This window comes from Hyla sarda, unplaced genomic scaffold, assembly GCF_029499605.1.
Source record: "Hyla sarda isolate aHylSar1 unplaced genomic scaffold, aHylSar1.hap1 scaffold_697, whole genome shotgun sequence".
In the NCBI taxonomy this organism is placed as follows: Eukaryota; Metazoa; Chordata; class Amphibia; order Anura; family Hylidae; genus Hyla; species Hyla sarda.
Genome location: NW_026610715.1, coordinates 91720 through 109024, shown reverse-complemented (window position 1 = coordinate 109024; position 17305 = coordinate 91720). Strand labels below are relative to the sequence as shown.

At 43.2% G+C, this 17305-nt stretch overlaps 5 non-coding genes across 5 annotated transcripts; all 5 read left to right on the top strand.

The window, feature by feature from the left end:
• Positions 1 to 1874: 1874 nt before the first annotated feature.
• On the top strand, positions 1875 to 2065 carry LOC130343926 (U2 spliceosomal RNA). Its single transcript, XR_008883058.1, has one exon. It is a non-coding gene; the product is annotated as a U2 spliceosomal RNA (small nuclear RNA).
• Positions 2066 to 4155: 2090 nt separating this feature from the next.
• Positions 4156 to 4346, top strand: LOC130343925 (U2 spliceosomal RNA). The gene has a single exon (XR_008883057.1). It is a non-coding gene; the product is annotated as a U2 spliceosomal RNA (small nuclear RNA).
• A 2096-nt stretch (positions 4347 to 6442) lies between these two features.
• LOC130343924 (U2 spliceosomal RNA) lies at positions 6443 to 6633 on the top strand. Its single transcript, XR_008883056.1, has one exon. It is a non-coding gene; the product is annotated as a U2 spliceosomal RNA (small nuclear RNA).
• Positions 6634 to 13504: 6871 nt separating this feature from the next.
• Positions 13505 to 13693, top strand: LOC130343877 (U2 spliceosomal RNA). The gene has a single exon (XR_008883019.1). It is a non-coding gene; the product is annotated as a U2 spliceosomal RNA (small nuclear RNA).
• Positions 13694 to 15784: 2091 nt separating this feature from the next.
• LOC130343923 (U2 spliceosomal RNA) lies at positions 15785 to 15975 on the top strand. Its single transcript, XR_008883055.1, has one exon. It is a non-coding gene; the product is annotated as a U2 spliceosomal RNA (small nuclear RNA).
• The last annotated feature ends 1330 nt before the right edge of the window (positions 15976 to 17305 follow it).

Here is a 17305-nt window from a genome sequence, read left to right as displayed (position 1 = left end):
TTAATTGGATCATTTGAGTAGCCAGCACACCTGTGCAGGTAGGGCATGACATGATAGGCAGCTGCCTTGATAGCGGGTGGGTGCTGAATGTTCCTAATTGACAAAATAAGATGAATGCTTATGAAGAAATATAAAATCTCATCCCTTCCCCAATATCGCGCCACACCCCTACCCCTTAATTCCCTGGTTGAACTTGATGGACATATGTCTTTTTTCGACCGTACTAACTATGTAACTATGTAACATAACATGGGGGGGGGTCTCCTGGCTGTTCACACAGGTGTGTCATTGCTGTACATTGACCATGCATTGCTTCTGTGGTATTGCAAAGGCAAAGACAAATGCTTCCAGCCATCCATTGCACTAATGGATTGGTCATCAGCTGGCTGTCTATGTCCCGCATCAATATAGACCAAAGTACAGAGGGTTAGGCTATGCTATTGTGCACCTACCTGATGCATCAGAAGGTGCGAGGCCCTTGCTAAATTCTGTGCACAGACTTTGAGATCTATGCTTTAGACTGTATCTAAACCTGCTCCAACATGGACTGACATTCTGGCCTACTTTCAGCCGATGCGACTTGTCTGTCGCTGAACAGTCGCTTTTTATGTATTCAGCACCTATGTATAATGTTGTAAAAATGCTCTAGAAGCTAAAGTCGCAGAAATGTCACACATATTTGGCCTGCAACTTTCTGTGCGACAAATTCAGACAGGAAAAATCAGTATAAATCCTTAGAAAATGATCCCCCAGTGTCTCCATCTGCTGGCGGTATTGAATAAGCATTGCTGCACTGATGGGGTATGCATTAGACGAAAAAAAAGAAGAAAAAGAAGAATAATACGCCCAGAAAAGAGGCGAAAAGGAGAAAAACGTAAAAAAACTTGAAAAAAAAGTAAGAGGAAGAGAAGGGAAAAAAAGGTGGAAATGGGTTTAAAAGTGATTTCGGCGGAGAAATATATATATATATATATATATATATATATATATATATATATATATGCGCACACACACACATAGATATAAACGTATTCTCCGTTGAGATATTGCAGCCGCTGCTGTGTCCAGGCCCAGGAGCCTTAGCACTGTGCTGTGATGTCACTCAATACCACTGACATCACTAGGTGTAAACAACATCTCTCCTTTGCTGTGTATGTGACTATGGAGCTGTTTGGTGATGTCGTCTATTACGGCCTTCATAGAAGCAACAGGAGATTGTTGCATCCATCTTGAACCCTCAGAACTACAGTGCTATGATGTCACTCACTTCCACAGGCCTTGCAGAGTGTAAACAACAACAACCCAGCTTTGTTGTGTATGTAACCATAGGGATTTGTGATGTCACCTAGAACCTTCACAGCAGCGACAGCTTTATGAGGAGCATCAGCACTGCTCTGCCTGAGCAGAACCATCACCGCCATAGGTTGTCAAATAACCCGGATTTAACCCACACAGGTAAGTCCAATGGGGTGCAGGCATGTCCTCTATGCTTACAGCTTCCCGTGGGTGTTGGTTTGATACCGTTTGGGGACAGCCAAGGAGGCATCTGCAGGCAACAAAGGTAGGTGTGTGCTTGTGTGTGTGTTTCCTATGCAGATCCTAAGCCCAGTGTCACATGCAAGTAGGAGGAGTAAGAAGGGTTCCTGGCAAATCCGGGTTATGGATTGCATTTAAAAAGGCCCCGTGGGAGTGCAATGGGCCCCTGTCTTGCTGCTTAGCAATAATGGTATGGGTTTAGGTTCTGCTGTGTGTACTGGTGGTTGACTGCCCCCCAGCCCAGAGTGTGCATGGAAAATTGTCTGGCAGCCTCCCTGACAGCAAGCAGTGATAGTGCCCATGAAGGGGACCTTGTTGGGCCCGCCCCTTTCACGGTTATCGCTTCTCGGCCTTTTGGCTAAGATCAAGTGTAGTATCTGTTCTTATCAGTTTAATATCTGATACGTCCCCTATCTGGGGACCATATATTAAATGGATTTTTGAGAACGGGGGCCGATTTCGAAGCTTGCTTCCGTCGCCCTATGCATTGACCCGATATGGCAGTATCTTCGGGTACAGTGCACCACCCCCTTACAGGGTTAAAAAGAAAGATTCCTACTTTCATTGCTACCTGCTTGCTGGCTAGCCAGCTAGCCAGCCCTGTGGGCCTTGCTGCTGCTGCAGCCAAAAAACAAAAGGTGGTGCTGCTGCTGCTTCTGCTGCTTCTGCTTCTGCTTGTGTCTGGCCCCTGTTGGAGCGTCCAGGCACAGGATTTCTGCTGCTGCTGACTAAATGGCCTCCTTAATTGGATCATTTGAGTAGCCAGCACACCTGTGCAGGTAGGGCATGACATGATAGGCAGCTGCCTTGATAGCGGGTGGGTGCTGAATGTTCCTAATTGACAAAATAAGATTAATGCTTATGAAGAAATATAAAATCTCATCCCTTCCCCAATATCGCGCCACACCCCTACCCCTTAATTCCCTGGTTGAACTTGATGGACATATGTCTTTTTTGACCGTACTAACTATGTAACTATGTAACATAACATGGGGGGGGGGGGTCTCCTGGCTGTTCACACAGGTGTGTCATTGCTGTACATTGACCATGCATTGCTTCTGTGGTATTGCAAAGGCAAAGACAAATGCTTCCAGCCATCCATTGCACTAATGGATTGGTCATCAGCTGGCTGTCTATGTCCCGCATCAATATAGACCAAAGTACAGAGGGTTAGGCTATGCTATTGTGCACCTACCTGATGCATCAGAAGGTGCGAGGCCCTTGCTAAATTCTGTGCACAGACTTTGAGATCTATGCTTTAGACTGTATCTAAACCTGCTCCAACATGGACTGACATTCTGGCCTACTTTCAGCCGATGCGACTTGTCTGTCGCTGAACAGTCGCTTTTTATGTATTCAGCACCTATGTATAATGTTGTAAAAATGCTCTAGAAGCTAAAGTCGCAGAAATGTCACACATATTTGGCCTGCAACTTTCTGTGCGACAAATTCAGACAGGAAAAATCAGTATAAATCCTTAGAAAATGATCCCCCAGTGTCTCCATCTGCTGGCGGTATTGAATAAGCATTGCTGCACTGATGGGGTATGCATTAGACGAAAAAAAAGAAGAAAAAGAAGAATAATACGCCCAGAAAAGAGGCGAAAAGGAGAAAAACGTAAAAAAACGTGAAAAAAAAGTAAGAGGAAGAGAAGGGAAAAAAAGGTGGAAATGGGTTTAAAAGTGATTTCGGCGGAGAAATATATATATATATATATATATATATATATATATATATATATATATATGCGCACACACACACATAGATATAAACGTATTCTCCGTTGAGATATTGCAGCCGCTGCTGTGTCCAGGCCCAGGAGCCTTAGCACTGTGCTGTGATGTCACTCAATACCACTGACATCACTAGGTGTAAACAACATCTCTCCTTTGCTGTGTATGTGACTATGGAGCTGTTTGGTGATGTCGTCTATTACGGCCTTCATAGAAGCAACAGGAGATTGTTGCATCCATCTTGAACCCTCAGAACTACAGTGCTATGATGTCACTCACTTCCACAGGCCTTGCAGAGTGTAAACAACAACAACCCAGCTTTGTTGTGTATGTAACCATAGGGATTTGTGATGTCACCTAGAACCTTCACAGCAGCGACAGCTTTATGAGGAGCATCAGCACTGCTCTGCCTGAGCAGAACCATCACCGCCATAGGTTGTCAAATAACCCGGATTTAACCCACACAGGTAAGTCCAATGGGGTGCAGGCATGTCCTCTATGCTTACAGCTTCCCGTGGGTGTTGGTTTGATACCGTTTGGGGACAGCCAAGGAGGCATCTGCAGGCAACAAAGGTAGGTGTGTGCTTGTGTGTGTGTTTCCTATGCAGATCCTAAGCCCAGTGTCACATGCAAGTAGGAGGAGTAAGAAGGGTTCCTGGCAAATCCGGGTTATGGATTGCATTTAAAAAGGCCCCGTGGGAGTGCAATGGGCCCCTGTCTTGCTGCTTAGCAATAATGGTATGGGTTTAGGTTCTGCTGTGTGTACTGGTGGTTGACTGCCCCCCAGCCCAGAGTGTGCATGGAAAATTGTCTGGCAGCCTCCCTGACAGCAAGCAGTGATAGTGCCCATGAAGGGGACCTTGTTGGGCCCGCCCCTTTCACGGTTATCGCTTCTCGGCCTTTTGGCTAAGATCAAGTGTAGTATCTGTTCTTATCAGTTTAATATCTGATACGTCCCCTATCTGGGGACCATATATTAAATGGATTTTTGAGAACGGGGGCCGATTTCGAAGCTTGCTTCCGTCGCCCTATGCATTGACCCGATATGGCAGTATCTTCGGGTACAGTGCACCACCCCCTTACAGGGTTAAAAAGAAAGATTCCTACTTTCATTGCTACCTGCTTGCTGGCTAGCCAGCTAGCCAGCCCTGTGGGCCTTGCTGCTGCTGCAGCCAAAAAACAAAAGGTGGTGCTGCTGCTGCTTCTGCTGCTTCTGCTTCTGCTTGTGTCTGGCCCCTGTTGGAGCGTCCAGGCACAGGACTTCTGCTGCTGCTGACTAAATGGCCTCCTTAATTGGATCATTTGAGTAGCCAGCACACCTGTGCAGGTAGGGCATGACATGATAGGCAGCTGCCTTGATAGCGGGTGGGTGCTGAATGTTCCTAATTGACAAAATAAGATTAATGCTTATGAAGAAATATAAAATCTCATCCCTTCCCCAATATCGCGCCACACCCCTACCCCTTAATTCCCTGGTTGAACTTGATGGACATATGTCTTTTTTCGACCGTACTAACTATGTAACTATGTAACATAACATGGGGGGGGGGGGGGGGGGGTCTCCTGGCTGTTCACACAGGTGTGTCATTGCTGTACATTGACCATGCATTGCTTCTGTGGTATTGCAAAGGCAAAGACAAATGCTTCCAGCCATCCATTGCACTAATGGATTGGTCATCAGCTGGCTGTCTATGTCCCGCATCAATATAGACCAAAGTACAGAGGGTTAGGCTATGCTATTGTGCACCTACCTGATGCATCAGAAGGTGCGAGGCCCTTGCTAAATTCTGTGCACAGACTTTGAGATCTATGCTTTAGACTGTATCTAAACCTGCTCCAACATGGACTGACATTCTGGCCTACTTTCAGCCGATGCGACTTGTCTGTCGCTGAACAGTCGCTTTTTATGTATTCAGCACCTATGTATAATGTTGTAAAAATGCTCTAGAAGCTAAAGTCGCAGAAATGTCACACATATTTGGCCTGCAACTTTCTGTGCGACAAATTCAGACAGGAAAAATCAGTATAAATCCTTAGAAAATGATCCCCCAGTGTCTCCATCTGCTGGCGGTATTGAATAAGCATTGCTGCACTGATGGGGTATGCATTAGACGAAAAAAAAGAAGAAAAAGAAGAATAATACGCCCAGAAAAGAGGCGAAAAGGAGAAAAACGTAAAAAAACTTGAAAAAAAAGTAAGAGGAAGAGAAGGGAAAAAAAGGTGGAAATGGGTTTAAAAGTGATTTCGGCGGAGAAATATATATATATATATATATATATATATATATATATATATATATATGCGCACACACACACATAGATATAAACGTATTCTCCGTTGAGATATTGCAGCCGCTGCTGTGTCCAGGCCCAGGAGCCTTAGCACTGTGCTGTGATGTCACTCAATACCACTGACATCACTAGGTGTAAACAACATCTCTCCTTTGCTGTGTATGTGACTATGGAGCTGTTTGGTGATGTCGTCTATTACGGCCTTCATAGAAGCAACAGGAGATTGTTGCATCCATCTTGAACCCTCAGAACTACAGTGCTATGATGTCACTCACTTCCACAGGCCTTGCAGAGTGTAAACAACAACAACCCAGCTTTGTTGTGTATGTAACCATAGGGATTTGTGATGTCACCTAGAACCTTCACAGCAGCGACAGCTTTATGAGGAGCATCAGCACTGCTCTGCCTGAGCAGAACCATCACCGCCATAGGTTGTCAAATAACCCGGATTTAACCCACACAGGTAAGTCCAATGGGGTGCAGGCATGTCCTCTATGCTTACAGCTTCCCGTGGGTGTTGGTTTGATACCGTTTGGGGACAGCCAAGGAGGCATCTGCAGGCAACAAAGGTAGGTGTGTGCTTGTGTGTGTGTTTCCTATGCAGATCCTAAGCCCAGTGTCACATGCAAGTAGGAGGAGTAAGAAGGGTTCCTGGCAAATCCGGGTTATGGATTGCATTTAAAAAGGCCCCGTGGGAGTGCAATGGGCCCCTGTCTTGCTGCTTAGCAATAATGGTATGGGTTTAGGTTCTGCTGTGTGTACTGGTGGTTGACTGCCCCCCAGCCCAGAGTGTGCATGGAAAATTGTCTGGCAGCCTCCCTGACAGCAAGCAGTGATAGTGCCCATGAAGGGGACCTTGTTGGGCCCGCCCCTTTCACGGTTATCGCTTCTCGGCCTTTTGGCTAAGATCAAGTGTAGTATCTGTTCTTATCAGTTTAATATCTGATACGTCCCCTATCTGGGGACCATATATTAAATGGATTTTTGAGAACGGGGGCCGATTTCGAAGCTTGCTTCCGTCGCCCTATGCATTGACCCGATATGGCAGTATCTTCGGGTACAGTGCACCACCCCCTTACAGGGTTAAAAAGAAAGATTCCTACTTTCATTGCTACCTGCTTGCTGGCTAGCCAGCTAGCCAGCCCTGTGGGCCTTGCTGCTGCTGCAGCCAAAAAACAAAAGGTGGTGCTGCTGCTGCTTCTGCTGCTTCTGCTTCTGCTTGTGTCTGGCCCCTGTTGGAGCGTCCAGGCACAGGACTTCTGCTGCTGCTGACTAAATGGCCTCCTTAATTGGATCATTTGAGTAGCCAGCACACCTGTGCAGGTAGGGCATGACATGATAGGCAGCTGCCTTGATAGCGGGTGGGTGCTGAATGTTCCTAATTGACAAAATAAGATTAATGCTTATGAAGAAATATAAAATCTCATCCCTTCCCCAATATCGCGCCACACCCCTACCCCTTAATTCCCTGGTTGAACTTGATGGACATATGTCTTTTTTCGACCGTACTAACTATGTAACTATGTAACATAACATGGGGGGGGGGGGGGGGTCTCCTGGCTGTTCACACAGGTGTGTCATTGCTGTACATTGACCATGCATTGCTTCTGTGGTATTGCAAAGGCAAAGACAAATGCTTCCAGCCATCCATTGCACTAATGGATTGGTCATCAGCTGGCTGTCTATGTCCCGCATCAATATAGACCAAAGTACAGAGGGTTAGGCTATGCTATTGTGCACCTACCTGATGCATCAGAAGGTGCGAGGCCCTTGCTAAATTCTGTGCACAGACTTTGAGATCTATGCTTTAGACTGTATCTAAACCTGCTCCAACATGGACTGACATTCTGGCCTACTTTCAGCCGATGCGACTTGTCTGTCGCTGAACAGTCGCTTTTTATGTATTCAGCACCTATGTATAATGTTGTAAAAATGCTCTAGAAGCTAAAGTCGCAGAAATGTCACACATATTTGGCCTGCAACTTTCTGTGCGACAAATTCAGACAGGAAAAATCAGTATAAATCCTTAGAAAATGATCCCCCAGTGTCTCCATCTGCTGGCGGTATTGAATAAGCATTGCTGCACTGATGGGGTATGCATTAGACGAAAAAAAAGAAGAAAAAGAAGAATAATACGCCCAGAAAAGAGGCGAAAAGGAGAAAAACGTAAAAAAACGTGAAAAAAAAGTAAGAGGAAGAGAAGGGAAAAAAAGGTGGAAATGGGTTTAAAAGTGATTTCGGCGGAGAAATATATATATATATATATATATATATATATATATATATATATGCGCACACACACACATAGATATAAACGTATTCTCCGTTGAGATATTGCAGCCGCTGCTGTGTCCAGGCCCAGGAGCCTTAGCACTGTGCTGTGATGTCACTCAATACCACTGACATCACTAGGTGTAAACAACATCTCTCCTTTGCTGTGTATGTGACTATGGAGCTGTTTGGTGATGTCGTCTATTACGGCCTTCATAGAAGCAACAGGAGATTGTTGCATCCATCTTGAACCCTCAGAACTACAGTGCTATGATGTCACTCACTTCCACAGGCCTTGCAGAGTGTAAACAACAACAACCCAGCTTTGTTGTGTATGTAACCATAGGGATTTGTGATGTCACCTAGAACCTTCACAGCAGCGACAGCTTTATGAGGAGCATCAGCACTGCTCTGCCTGAGCAGAACCATCACCGCCATAGGTTGTCAAATAACCCGGATTTAACCCACACAGGTAAGTCCAATGGGGTGCAGGCATGTCCTCTATGCTTACAGCTTCCCGTGGGTGTTGGTTTGATACCGTTTGGGGACAGCCAAGGAGGCATCTGCAGGCAACAAAGGTAGGTGTGTGCTTGTGTGTGTGTTTCCTATGCAGATCCTAAGCCCAGTGTCACATGCAAGTAGGAGGAGTAAGAAGGGTTCCTGGCAAATCCGGGTTATGGATTGCATTTAAAAAGGCCCCGTGGGAGTGCAATGGGCCCCTGTCTTGCTGCTTAGCAATAATGGTATGGGTTTAGGTTCTGCTGTGTGTACTGGTGGTTGACTGCCCCCCAGCCCAGAGTGTGCATGGAAAATTGTCTGGCAGCCTCCCTGACAGCAAGCAGTGATAGTGCCCATGAAGGGGACCTTGTTGGGCCCGCCCCTTTCACGGTTATCGCTTCTCGGCCTTTTGGCTAAGATCTTGTATCTTGTCAAGGGGCTCTGAGTTCGTCGAACCTTCGGCCTTGAGGCATCGGCGGTTTTTTAGCCGTCTTAAGCCTCATGCTGCTATAGGAGGAGGACTTACAAAGAACGGGAAGGCGATCCCCCATGGCGACCCTTAGGTTTGCTGCGCATACTGAAACTCGGATTAAGAACACCTTCCGTATTGAAGTGGATGAGGAGAAAAAGGAGAAGATGACTTTGGAATTTTTTGTCAAGAGAATTATGCTGGATTTATTGCACATTCAGAGAGAAGATGTGTTTTGCCTAAAAGACCCAGGTAAAGGACTTTTCATTCTTACCTTGACTTCCGCATCTGCATGTGACCATATGTTTGAGAAAGTTCGGGAGCTTGCCAATGAGGAGGATATGAAAGGACTTGTTTTCATTGCTCTATATTCTAATGGCGATGTTCCACTGGTGGTTACTATGCACGATCCATACGTGGATATAAGAGACATTGTCTTATTTTTAAACCAATATTGTGCGGAAGTCAAATACTCTCATAAAATAATGAATGCAATGGACTTTTGGACTGGAAAGCATAAGTTTGCTGTTAAGTTCAGAGAAGATGTGAGAGGAATTGGAGGTCTGTGTCGCCCACCTGCAAATTTTTTAATTGGGCGTAAACGTGGCTATTTATTCTACCCTGGGATGCCGTATTATTGCAGGAAATGCCATGAATATGGTCATACACAAGAATCTTGCAAAGAGGAAGTGGTTATTTGCAAAAGATGTGGCCAAAAAGGCCACACCACTTTGGACTGTCAAAATGAGATTCTGTGTAATGTGTGTAAGCAGAAAGGACACGCTTTTAAGGATTGTCCTCAACGCTCCTGGGCCAATATTGTGGCTACGTCGGCTGGTCCCTCGATGAGGAAGAGCTCCATGGATGCTGTGCCTGTGCCTAAGACCCACACCCTGAAAGTGATGCCTGAGTCTTCTGCTACCGGAATTCCTGTGATACCTGCTGTGGCTCATGTCTCCAAAAGCATTGTGTCCCCGGGGAAGGTCGTGGGACCTGAGACAGAAGTGAGGGGTTCTCCTCTCATGGAAGTTGAGGGTCCTGGACCGCCCAGAAGGGATACAGAGGAGATGGATGTAGAAGAACGGCGAAAGAGGAAAAGCAGAGACCGGAAAGAGGAAAAGGGCCTTAACATCAAAAGGAGTGGTCGAGTTAGTGCGGACGAGGGGAACGTGGAGATTGTCTGCCAAAAGGTTATAACAGCATCCGACCCTGTTAATATTGAGGAATTTGTGTCACCACCTACAGATTGGGGTTCTTTGTCTGAGGATAATGAATGACCCAGGAGCTACCAAGTGTTAATATCTCCTCCTTCAATGTGAGGAGTTTGAAGAGCCCAGAGAGGAGGGCTGCTTTATTTTCTTTCTTGTCTTCTTTGCCTACAGACATTTTATTTTTACAGGAATGTGCCATTGATTATGATATCAATTATTCATCTTTGAGATCTGAATGGACTCTTGGCCCGTCTGTGTGGTCAGGGGATAATGAGAGGAAAGTGACTGGTGTTGGCATACTGTTCAAGAGCAGTGAGTATAAAGTTACCTCCTTCACAGACATTGTACCCGGTAGAGCCCTGCTCGTTCATATTATTTATAATGACATGAATATGAGACTTTTAAATGTATATGCCTCTCCAGATAAGGATGAAAGATCTGATTTATTAGAGAAAATTCAGTTTTATTTACCGGGTTCATCCCCGCTTATCATCGCTGGTGATTTTAATTGTATAATGGCAGGAGAGGAGCGGGCTGGAGGATCTGAACAAAGGAAAGATAAGACTGAAAAACAACTAAAGGATTTTATAGTTGATTTTAATTTAAAAGATTTGTGGAGAACCTCTTTCCCTAATGACCCTGGGTATACCTGGGGGAATAGCCTTTATATGTCAAGGATTGATTATATTTTTGCTTCTGGATTTGCATTTTATGGGAACATGCAATTGACTTCTACCTTTTTTTCAGATCATAAGATTTTATCTGCTACATGTAAGTTTGATGGGGTTTGCAGAGCCAAAGGAGTCTGGCGTCTGAATGTCTCTTTGCTTGAAGATGAAGAAATTAAATGTAATTTTATCTATCTTTTTAAAAAATTGCAGAACTCAAGGACTAATTTTAATTCTCTTTTAGCATGGTGGGAATTCTGCAAGGTAAAATTTAAAGAGTATTTTATTAAGATGGGTGTTAAAAAAACAAAAGAGAAATTGAAATGGTATAGAGATCTTAACACAAAACTACAAACCTATTATCAACTCAAAGAGCTGGGTGTATATGTAGACGATCTGATTTTAAGTGTTAAAAGTGATATTCAGAAGGCTATAACTAACAAAGGGAAAGAAATAATTTTTAACTCCAAAGTTGAATGTAAAGAGAAGGATGAAAAGTGTACAAGATTCTTTTTTAAAAAGGTAATGGAAACAAAAAAGTTAATGATTAACATTGAGGATGAAACTACTAATGTAGGAATGTTATCCAAAGCTAAATCCTTTTATCAAGATCTGTTTAATGAGAAACCCATTGATATATCTGCTGCTAATTTTCTCCTAAGCACTTTAGATTGTGGTTTAAGTAAGGAGGACCAAGATGCACTTTGCACAGAAGTAAGATGCCAAGAATTAGAAATTGCTGCTAAAAGTTTATCCACAGGTAAAACACCAGGTTCTGATGGACTTCCTGTAGAGTTTTATAAAACCTTTTGGGAAATTTTTAAAGATGATTTGCTTAATATTTTTAAGGAGGCTTTTAATTCTGATGTTCTACCTTTATCTTGGAGGAGTGGTATAGTGTCTCTGATCCCCAAAAAGGGGGATAGGAACAGCTTAGAAAATTGGAGACCAATTACGCTTCTTAATGTTGATTATAAGATTATGTCAAAAATTTTTGTTAACAGAATGAAGCCATTTTTGCACAAGGTCATCCATGTGGATCAGGTATGTGGTGTCCCAGGAAGGAGTGTAGCTGAACCTTTAAATGCTATTAGAGACGTCATATGGTATCAGCAAGAGCGGAATCAAAATATAGCCATTCTATCTCTAGATTTTCATAAAGCGTTCGATAGAGTATCACATTGTTTTTTATGGATGGTTTTACAACGCATGGGTTTTCCTAACATACTTATTAAGCAAATTGCTCTCTTATATAAAGGTTCTTTTAGCAGGATTTTAATAAATGGTTTCCTTACAGATTTTATTAATTTATCATCAGGGGTAAAGCAAGGCTGCCCTCTGTCTCCTATACTGTTTATATGTGCAATAGAACCTCTGTTAAACTTAATAAGGAATGATAAAATAATAAAAGGAGTGCCAGTTCCTGGAGGTAATAGTGCCACCCTTAAAGTGTGTGGCTATATGGATGATATTAATGTTTTTTGTGAAAGTTCCTTCTCTTTACAAAGAGTTGTTGATGTTACTGATTTCTTTTGTAAAGCTTCTGCTTTTAAACTTAATTTATCTAAATGTGACTGTTTTTATATAGGTAAATGGGAAAACGTGCAAATACCAAACCTAAAATTACAGTCAGAAAAAATAAAAATCCTTGGAGTCATCTTTGATAAAAATAACAATGGTGAGGAAAGTTGGCTAATGGTAAAAGAAAAGGTAAAGAAGAAGGTAGACTTTTGGTCCCTTAGGAAATTATCTTTAGAAGGTAAAATTTTGGTGATTAAGGCTATGCTAATACCCATTATGCTCTATTTAAATATGATTTATCCTCCTAATGAACTTATGTCTAGGCAACTTCAGAGGATTCTCTTTGAGTTTCTATGGAGTTCTAAAGCAGAAAAATTAAAAAGAGATATTATGTATAAGTCACAAAAAAATGGAGGAAAACAGGTTCCCTGTATTAGAAAATTTTTATACTTAAGGTTTTTTAGTTGGTGTTTTAGGGGACTTTTTATGAAAAGTGTATGGTCCTGTTTTTTAAAGTACTCTGCGGGACATATTTTTAGAAGAAGAAAATGGGTGTTTTTATCATTATCTTCTCCTGTACTTTTAACTCCGCCTAAACATTATGCCATCTTAGAAAAAATTATACGTATGTATAACCTTAAAGACTTTGACTTGTTAACCTTGAGGGATGCTCGCAAGATAGAAGTACAGTTAAATTTGCAAGAAGAAATATGTATGGTCTCTAATTTTTCTTATAATAGGTGTGTACAAATATGGAAAAAGGTAAACGAGCCATATCTTTTTAATGAGCACAAGGATTTAGCATGGATGATTATCCATGAGTGTCTTCCGGTAAGATTTTTCCAATATAGAAGAGGTCTAAATGCTGTATGTGTCTGTCCCCGGGAAAATTGCAATATAGATGAAACTGTTTTGCACCTTTTCTGGAATTGTTATTTTGCACAAAAGGTTTTTAGACTAATTGGTTCTTTATTGAAATTCCTAACAGGTCTAAAAGTTTTAAATCATGAAGTTGTTTTATATGGCAAAAGTGATGGAGTTACGAAAGAAAAAGAGAGAATTTTGTGGATTTTTATCAACTGTACAAAAAATGTATTATGGAAAGTTCGTAATATCCTTGTCTTCAAAAGAGATTTTATTTGTGAAAAAGAATGTTTGAAGATGATATACAGTGAAGTTTACTTGTACTATTTAATTGATAAAAAGAGATATGGGCAGAAAAAAGCATTAGCTATGTGGAATTTACATTTATGGAAAACAGTATTTGAAGTATTGTAAAAATTTTCTTGTGATGTATTTAAGTTTTTGAGTTTTTTCAATAAAAATGTAAAAAAAAAAAAAATCTGTTCTTATCAGTTTAATATCTGATACGTCCCCTATCTGGGGACCATATATTAAATGGATTTTTGAGAACGGGGGCCGATTTCGAAGCTTGCTTCCGTCGCCCTATGCATTGACCCGATATGGCAGTATCTTCGGGTACAGTGCACCACCCCCTTACAGGGTTAAAAAGAAAGATTCCTACTTTCATTGCTACCTGCTTGCTGGCTAGCCAGCTAGCCAGCCCTGTGGGCCTTGCTGCTGCTGCAGCCAAAAAACAAAAGGTGGTGCTGCTGCTGCTTCTGCTGCTTCTGCTTCTGCTTGTGTCTGGCCCCTGTTGGAGCGTCCAGGCACAGGACTTCTGCTGCTGCTGACTAAATGGCCTCCTTAATTGGATCATTTGAGTAGCCAGCACACCTGTGCAGGTAGGGCATGACATGATAGGCAGCTGCCTTGATAGCGGGTGGGTGCTGAATGTTCCTAATTGACAAAATAAGATTAATGCTTATGAAGAAATATAAAATCTCATCCCTTCCCCAATATCGCGCCACACCCCTACCCCTTAATTCCCTGGTTGAACTTGATGGACATATGTCTTTTTTCGACCGTACTAACTATGTAACTATGTAACATAACATGGGGGGGGGGGGGGGGGGGGTCTCCTGGCTGTTCACACAGGTGTGTCATTGCTGTACATTGACCATGCATTGCTTCTGTGGTATTGCAAAGGCAAAGACAAATGCTTCCAGCCATCCATTGCACTAATGGATTGGTCATCAGCTGGCTGTCTATGTCCCGCATCAATATAGACCAAAGTACAGAGGGTTAGGCTATGCTATTGTGCACCTACCTGATGCATCAGAAGGTGCGAGGCCCTTGCTAAATTCTGTGCACAGACTTTGAGATCTATGCTTTAGACTGTATCTAAACCTGCTCCAACATGGACTGACATTCTGGCCTACTTTCAGCCGATGCGACTTGTCTGTCGCTGAACAGTCGCTTTTTATGTATTCAGCACCTATGTATAATGTTGTAAAAATGCTCTAGAAGCTAAAGTCGCAGAAATGTCACACATATTTGGCCTGCAACTTTCTGTGCGACAAATTCAGACAGGAAAAATCAGTATAAATCCTTAGAAAATGATCCCCCAGTGTCTCCATCTGCTGGCGGTATTGAATAAGCATTGCTGCACTGATGGGGTATGCATTAGACGAAAAAAAAGAAGAAAAAGAAGAATAATACGCCCAGAAAAGAGGCGAAAAGGAGAAAAACGTAAAAAAACGTGAAAAAAAAGTAAGAGGAAGAGAAGGGAAAAAAAGGTGGAAATGGGTTTAAAAGTGATTTCGGCGGAGAAATATATATATATATATATATATATATATATATATATATATGCGCACACACACACATAGATATAAACGTATTCTCCGTTGAGATATTGCAGCCGCTGCTGTGTCCAGGCCCAGGAGCCTTAGCACTGTGCTGTGATGTCACTCAATACCACTGACATCACTAGGTGTAAACAACATCTCTCCTTTGCTGTGTATGTGACTATGGAGCTGTTTGGTGATGTCGTCTATTACGGCCTTCATAGAAGCAACAGGAGATTGTTGCATCCATCTTGAACCCTCAGAACTACAGTGCTATGATGTCACTCACTTCCACAGGCCTTGCAGAGTGTAAACAACAACAACCCAGCTTTGTTGTGTATGTAACCATAGGGATTTGTGATGTCACCTAGAACCTTCACAGCAGCGACAGCTTTATGAGGAGCATCAGCACTGCTCTGCCTGAGCAGAACCATCACCGCCATAGGTTGTCAAATAACCCGGATTTAACCCACACAGGTAAGTCCAATGGGGTGCAGGCATGTCCTCTATGCTTACAGCTTCCCGTGGGTGTTGGTTTGATACCGTTTGGGGACAGCCAAGGAGGCATCTGCAGGCAACAAAGGTAGGTGTGTGCTTGTGTGTGTGTTTCCTATGCAGATCCTAAGCCCAGTGTCACATGCAAGTAGGAGGAGTAAGAAGGGTTCCTGGCAAATCCGGGTTATGGATTGCATTTAAAAAGGCCCCGTGGGAGTGCAATGGGCCCCTGTCTTGCTGCTTAGCAATAATGGTATGGGTTTAGGTTCTGCTGTGTGTACTGGTGGTTGACTGCCCCCCAGCCCAGAGTGTGCATGGAAAATTGTCTGGCAGCCTCCCTGACAGCAAGCAGTGATAGTGCCCATGAAGGGGACCTTGTTGGGCCCGCCCCTTTCACGGTTATCGCTTCTCGGCCTTTTGGCTAAGATCAAGTGTAGTATCTGTTCTTATCAGTTTAATATCTGATACGTCCCCTATCTGGGGACCATATATTAAATGGATTTTTGAGAACGGGGGCCGATTTCGAAGCTTGCTTCCGTCGCCCTATGCATTGACCCGATATGGCAGTATCTTCGGGTACAGTGCACCACCCCCTTACAGGGTTAAAAAGAAAGATTCCTACTTTCATTGCTACCTGCTTGCTGGCTAGCCAGCTAGCCAGCCCTGTGGGCCTTGCTGCTGCTGCAGCCAAAAAACAAAAGGTGGTGCTGCTGCTGCTTCTGCTGCTTCTGCTTCTGCTTGTGTCTGGCCCCTGTTGGAGGTCCAGGCACAGGACTTCTGCTGCTGCTGACTAAATGGCCTCCTTAATTGGATCATTTGAGTAGCCAGCACACCTGTGCAGGTAGGGCATGACATGATAGGCAGCTGCCTTGATAGCGGGTGGGTGCTGAATGTTCCTAATTGACAAAATAAGATTAATGCTTATGAAGAAATATAAAATCTCATCCCTTCCCCAATATCGCGCCACACCCCTACCCCTTAATTCCCTGGTTGAACTTGATGGACATATGTCTTTTTTCGACCGTACTAACTATGTAACTATGTAACATAACATGGGGGGGGGGGGTCTCCTGGCTGTTCACACAGGTGTGTCATTGCTGTACATTGACCATGCATTGCTTCTGTGGTATTGCAAAGGCAAAGACAAATGCTTCCAGCCATCCATTGCACTAATGGATTGGTCATCAGCTGGCTGTCTATGTCCCGCATCAATATAGACCAAAGTACAGAGGGTTAGGCTATGCTATTGTGCACCTACCTGATGCATCAGAAGGTGCGAGGCCCTTGCTAAATTCTGTGCACAGACTTTGAGATCTATGCTTTAGACTGTATCTAAACCTGCTCCAACATGGACTGACATTCTGGCCTACTTTCAGCCGATGCGACTTGTCTGTCGCTGAACAGTCGCTTTTTATGTATTCAGCACCTATGTATAATGTTGTAAAAATGCTCTAGAAGCTAAAGTCGCAGAAATGTCACACATATTTGGCCTGCAACTTTCTGTGCGACAAATTCAGACAGGAAAAATCAGTATAAATCCTTAGAAAATGATCCCCCAGTGTCTCCATCTGCTGGCGGTATTGAATAAGCATTGCTGCACTGATGGGGTATGCATTAGACGAAAAAAAAGAAGAAAAAGAAGAATAATACGCCCAGAAAAGAGGCGAAAAGGAGAAAAACGTAAAAAAACGTGAAAAAAAAGTAAGAGGAAGAGAAGGGAAAAAAAGGTGGAAATGGGTTTAAAAGGGATTTCGGCGGAGAAATATATATATATATATATATATATATATATATATATATATATATGCGCACACAAACACATAGATATAAACGTATTCTCCGTTGAGATATTGCAGCCGCTGCTGTGTCCAGGCCCAGGAGCCTTAGCACTGTGCTGTGATGTCACTCAATACCACTGACAT